The sequence below is a fragment of the Xenopus tropicalis genome, chromosome 4 (assembly GCF_000004195.4).
Source record: "Xenopus tropicalis strain Nigerian chromosome 4, UCB_Xtro_10.0, whole genome shotgun sequence".
NCBI lineage: Eukaryota > Metazoa > Chordata > Amphibia > Anura > Pipidae > Xenopus > Xenopus tropicalis.
Window position 1 is genome coordinate 17,989,454 of NC_030680.2, and position 6,525 is coordinate 17,995,978.

At 42.2% G+C, this 6,525-nt stretch overlaps 1 long non-coding RNA gene across 1 annotated transcript; it reads right to left on the reverse strand.

The window, feature by feature from the left end:
• Positions 1-4,151: 4,151 nt before the first annotated feature.
• LOC116410526 lies at positions 4,152-6,419 on the reverse strand. Its single transcript, XR_004222455.1, has 3 exons — positions 5,537-6,419; positions 5,379-5,414; positions 4,152-4,257 (listed from the first exon to the last, which is right to left on the reverse strand). It is a non-coding gene; the product is annotated as an uncharacterized LOC116410526 (long non-coding RNA).
• Positions 6,420-6,525: the final 106 nt, after the last annotated feature.

Sequence of the window (6,525 nt, forward strand, 5' to 3'; positions counted from 1 at the left end):
TTGATTTATGTGCAGAATGTTGATAGAAGCGCATGAAAATAAAAAATAAAATATATAGTGCAAAAAAGTAATATACTGAACACAATAATAAATATGGTGAGTGCTTTTGGATGAACACCACAATATATGTGACCCCAGCTATATATATGTTCAAACTGCTCACCAGAACAACGTATCAAAAGAGCATATAAACCACACCCAGCTGGGCTTTTGATTGAAGTGAGATCCAATTCAGCGATGTATATAGAATGGAAAATGAGGCAAATATAGTGTAAAACTGTTTAATAAATATAAAAGGCCCTGCGCTCTGCAGGCTACTTACAGTACAGTAGTAGTATAGGAGTAAAAACAAACGGAGTATCCTCCAAAGCTCTATTTGATTTAGCATCAGATGCACTTACAAACGCTTGCAAGTGTTTTCTGAATTCCATATTTCTTTCCTTTGCTGCAGAAGAGGCTAGCCATCGGGGACCAGATGTTATTGTGGGGCCCGAGGATGATAAATGGGCCCCTGTGCCCCTACCCCACCCCCCGATGGCTGCCTTGTAGCAGAATTAAGTGTAAAACAACTGTACTTTTCCGAGTCTATCTTGGAAACATTTTCCCAACTCATCCGAGTGGCTTCTTCAGTTCAGATGGCAGGTAGGGAATTCCCCGGCACTTAAACCCTTGAGGGTAGAACAGTCACAGACATCCAACCGCAATGGTTCCATTGAACGTATCCAGTTAGGGGTTGGCTGAAACTGACAGGGGTAAGAAGGTGAGATCCAGTCACAGTGGTACCATGATTCCCATTGATGCGGGTTTTAATCCTTCAAAGTACGACTGGAGCAGAACAGTCACAGACGTCCAATCACGACGATTCCATTAAACTTATTCGGTGTGTGTTGGCCTGGTCTCTTTGCTTGTCTTTATTGATGAGCCAATGGCTGTGAATCCATGCCTGCCGAAAAAACTTGCTCATCGCAACCTGTCTCTCATTTAGTTTCCATAAAGGCCCAGTCTGGGGGCCCACAAGTTCTCAGAGCAAATTTTAGAGGTTTGTATTCCTTCTCTTCAGCCTCTGCATTGGGTGCAGTTTCAGCCCAATGGTGCCAAGTCCTAATAACGCCAAGTTTATGTTCCAAAGGGCGGTGGGAATCAAACAGCAAGTACTGCTCTTTCAGTTCCCTTGAAGGTGCCCAGGGCTTTCTTTTCCACTTCTTTCATGTAACAGTTCACTACAACTGGTTAGAGATGTAGCGACCTGTTCGCCGGCGAACTAATTTGCGCGAACATCAGGTGTTCGCAAGTCCGCAAATTCGCGAACTTTTGGCGATGTTCGCCATTTTGGGTTCGCCGCGTTTTTTTTTTGTGCTGCGTTTTTTTGCTTCGGTTTTTTCCGCCGCATTTTTTTGCTTCGGTTTTTCGCCTTTGCGTATACATAGGAATAGCTTGCGGTTTTTTTTGGCGTTATTTTTTGGCTTTTTTTTACAAAGTATTTTTCAGAGAAATTTTTGCCCTTGATCCCCCTCCTGCATGCCACTGTCCAGGTCGTGGCACCCTTTAAACAACTTTAAAATCAGTTTTCTGCCCAGAAATGGCTTTTCTAGGTTTTAAAGTTCGCCTTCCCATTGAAGTCTATGGGGTTCACAAAGTTCGCGAATATTCGCGAGTTTTGCCGAAAGTCCGCGAACGGGTTCGCGAGTTTTGACGAAAGTCCGCGAACGGGTTCGCGAACATTTTTGGTGATGTTTGCTACATCACTACAACTGGAGACACAGGCAAACTCATAACACCACCATGTTTTTGTCCATAGAAAACTCCATTGTGCTTGAAGTAGGTATTGAGACACAGGCCCAGTAAGGAACAAATTTGTTCTGGATTCAGCCTTGTTCTGCTGTGGAGGGTGGTGCCTTGTTTCAGCCGTTTCCTCACTCTGTCATCAACATACAATGGCGCTTTGACACCCTTACCCCGGCGCTTTCACAGCAGTTTACACTTCCAGGCATGTACTTTGAAGGATTAACTACCTCATCAATAAGAATCATGGTACCACTGTGACTGGATCTCACCTTCTTACCCCTGTCAGTTTCAGCCAACCCCTAACTGAACACGTTCAACAGAACCACCGTGATTGGATGTCTGTGAGTGTACTACCCTCAAGGGTTCAAGTGCCGGGGAATTCCCTACCTGCCATCTGAACTGAAGAAGCCGCTCGGATGAGTTGGGGAAACGTTTCCAAGATGAACTGGGAAAAGTCCAGTTGCTTCAGACCTAATTCTACTAGATAGAGCAGGTGTTACAGCTCGGCAGATGTTCTTGCTCCACCTGAGGAAGAGAAAAAGGATTTATCATATGAATTCAGTGTATTAGGTAAAATGTTGAAATAAATATATAAAGGACAAGGAATAATTCATTGTTGGGGTACCATTATCTTAGGTAACATTTTAGTCGGGTTCTCACATATATGGGGAATTTATAAATAGTTCGAGTTTGATTTTTTTTCACGATTTAAGATTTTTTGCGCTTGAAGAACCTCAAATTGGAATTATGATTTGAAAGCTCAAATGTCTGTTATTTAAGTGCAAAAAACCTGAAAACTCCAATGTAAAACTTCACCATCTAAATGCGAGTGAGTTTATATAGAAGTAAATGGGAGTTGCCCTGGGCAAAGTCGTGCCATATTTTTTACAAATTAGTAAATTCGAGGTATTCGAGTTTTTTTTATCTGAAAGAGTTTTCCTTATTAATAAATAAGAAGAGCATTTGATATGTGACTTTATTAAATGTAGAAAAACTAACAAATTCCCCAACAAATGAGCCAGTAATATATATAATGGGTACAATAAAGTAGGTAATATTATCCCTACCTCAGGGGGCTGATGGTATTGCCGCTACTCTCTGGGTCTCGTTACAAAGAACAATGAGTCTAGAGAGCTCATCCAGATCAACTCTGAGGGGGCTCCCTCCTCGCTCTGTTGTTCATCCTGGTTATAAAAGAGAGAAGATGAAAAATGAATATTTCACAGGGCAAATGAATGCAAAGTTTGTAACAGTTTTCTTTTTCTGCTTACACTGTCACTGCTCTCCTCTGACTCCCCAGAATCAAAGTAGGGCTCGAATGGGGGCATGTCCCTTCGGTTCTCCTGGTTAAGGTAAGAAAACATTATTTTATGAGATCAACTCCGATCAATACAGAATATGATAAAACAAATCTTTAACATTTCTTTCATTGCACTTTCATCCGTTCATTGATTATTTCCTGCTTACCTCACAGTGACAGGAATGGTGGGAGGATGAGGAGTCATCCTGGTTAAAAGAGAGAGAAAATCACAAATGAATATTTCACAGGGCAAATGAATGCAAAGTTTGTAAAAGGTTTCTTTTTCTGCTTACGCTGTCACTGGAGTCCTCCGATGATGTTGGCTGTTGAAAAGACAGGAAAAGGGGATTAAAAATAAAGTCAGTTACAATCTTTAGACTACAGTCTGCGTGTTGCAATCTAACCCAACCTATAAAACTATTCCCATTAATTCAGCCCCACAGAACTACATTAACTCAGTTCCCTAGAGAAGATGCTAAAGTGAATGTTCTGTAGGGCGATCTGATGCCGGGATGGAAATTGTATTATAATTGTCTTTGCTGCTTACCCCAAAGAGTTTGTTTGGCTCCAACTGAGGCATGCACCTTCGATTCTCCTGGTTAAGATAAGAAAACTCAGATCAGTACAGAATATGATAAAACAAATCTTTAACATTTCTTTCATTGCACTTTCATCCGTTCATTGATTATTTCCTGCTTACCTCACAGTGACAGGAATGGTGGGAGGATGAGGAGTCATCCTGGTTAAAAGAGAGAGAAAATCACAAATGAATATTTCACAGGGCAAATGAATGCAAAGTTTGTAAAAGGTTTCTTTTTCTGCTTACGTCATCAAGGCTCTTTTCAGGCTCCTGATAGTCCTAATGGGAATACAGAAAAAGGGGATTAAACTCAGTTCAGTTAAACTCCTTATTGCAGCGCAACACAACATATAAACGTAACCTATTGTGCCCATTGCTGCTTACCTGAGGCAGAGCGTCGCCTGCTCCCTCCTAGATTTGGGGAAAAAAAGAATAATATTGTATTAATTTAGTCCCATAAATCATTCTGAGATAAAACTTGTATAAAGGAAAATAATATAATACTGAGTGGCGCCATTTTCACAATATGTCTCCCTTCCCTTTTACTTACCTGACAGGTGTTAATGTCGGAGGGATTGTCAGCTGGTTCCTCCTAGTTAAGAAATAGAAAAGGCCCAGATCTGATCAATTCAATGTAGTAATGAGGATTTTGAGACAGGGTATAAATATCAAAAGGGACACAGTGGGAATGACATTAATATGGCTGCTAAATAGAGATGTAGCGAACTGTTCGCCGGCGAACATCGGGTGTTCGCAAGTTTGGAAGTTCACAAACTTTTTGCTTATGTTCGCAATTTGGGTTCGCCGCGTTTTTTTTTCTGCTGCGTTTTTTCTCTGCGTTTTTTCTCGGCCTAAAACCACCGCACAAGCCACACATGGCGTTTTTCAGCCTAGTACTGGTGTAAGCAAATCCCGTTTCCATGGTGCTAATAGTGCGAAATAGCAAAAAACGCCGCGTATTTCAGCTAGGTCTGCCAGCTGCCTTTGCGGTTTTACGCAACGCTGTGTCAACAAAGTATTTTTCAGAGAAATTTTTGCCCTTGATCCCCCTCCGGCATGCCACTGTCCAGGTCGTGGCACCCTTTAAAGGGAAACGAAAGGTAAAGTCACTTGGGGGTGCCAAAATGTTAGGCACCCCCAAGTGACTTTAACCGCTTACCTCGTACCCCGGGCTGGTGCCCCTGTTGGGAGAAAACAGCACCAGCCCGGGGCACCTGGAGCGCAGCGCTTCCGTGTTCTGGCTTCCTCTTCCTGAATGCCAGCGGTGGGTGCATGCGCAGTAGAGTGAAAAGCCGACTTTAATGTTTAAGCTCGGCTTTTCTCTCTACTGCGCATGCGCGCGCAGCGAAACAAGAGGAAGGAAGCGCCGGCAGCTACCCCGGGCTGGTGCTGTTCCCTCCTCACAGGGGCACCAGCCCGGGGTAAAAGGTAGGTGGTCAAAGTCACTTGGGGGTGCCTAACATTTTGGCACCCCCAAGTGACTTTGACTTTCTTTTCCCTTTAAACAACTTTAAAATCAGTTTTCTGGCCAGAAATGCTTTTTCTAGGTTTTAAAGTTCGCCTTCCCATTGAAGTCTATGGGGTTCGCAAAGTTTGCGAATATTCGCGCTTTTTGGCGTAAGTTCGTGAACGCGTTCGCAAACTTTTTTTTTGAGGTTCGCTACATCCCTACTGCTAAAGTGTAAGAGAGCAGAAACAATTATTTCTTCTTACCTGGCGAGTCTGAGCCCCGGGTGTTTCTGGGCGCTCCTGGGTAAGAAAGGGAAATGAAAAAGATGAGCGAGGTTGTATGATTTCTGTTGTAAATAAGCCGATTGGTTGATAAGGGACTTTGATTTGCGTTTATCCCTCTCTATTAGCCTTATGCTTACCTCAATCTCCTCGCCAGGCTCAGCAACCTGCTCTGGCTCCTCCTGATGAAGAGCGATACGATTAGTTATGGGATCAACTTACTATAGTTCTGTAGCTCATTATCATTAATTAACTCAGAAAATAAAATAGTTCCTTTACTACTTACCTGGCAGATGTCGGTACCAGGGGTCGGTGGCTCTGGGCAGGTGGTGTCGCCACAACCAACCGACGGAACCTGATTAAGAGAGGAAAATAGATCAGATTCACTGGGAAAAGTGGCGCGGGGATACAAACATGGGATGCACAGAGGCCGATATGGAAGGGGATCAGGGAACCATGTTACTGGGCCGAGTTACCGGCAGATTTATCTAAATTCTCCCACAAAAATCTCACAAATTTCTTATTTATTAAAAGATTCCAATGTAAAAAACACGAAGGAATAAAACCGCAGAACGAATGCAAATAAGAGTGCGAAAACCTCATTTGCACAAGAATATTCAATATACAATATTCAATACAAATCAATACAAAAACCTCTCGAGCCAAAAATCCAATACAGATTGTTACGATTGGCCGGCGCGGCTCCCACTGACAGCTTTTACACAGCGCCATTTTGTATTAGTGTTTTTACACTTGGTAAATTACAAACAAATGGTGTAATTAGTAAAATATTCTATTTTTAGGGCTAAAAAAGGTGCGATGAAAACAAACAAAATATGAACATTAGTAAATAAAAAAGGGGGAGCGAATAGTAATAATGTATGGGGTCCTTTTCTGATTACCAGGCAGATGGTGGTCTCCGGAAGAGCCTGGGAATGGGATAAACAAAAGTGATGTTATTTTATAGAATTAACGGCCTATCATCTATCAAGAATCTATATAAGGCACAAAATGACTAAAGATATGTTTAGTACTGGGAAAAAGTGCTTTTGAGAAGATATCATTCATGTGTATAAATAAATGCATTCTGTACAGGTGTGGGATCCGTTATCCAGAAACCCGTTATCAA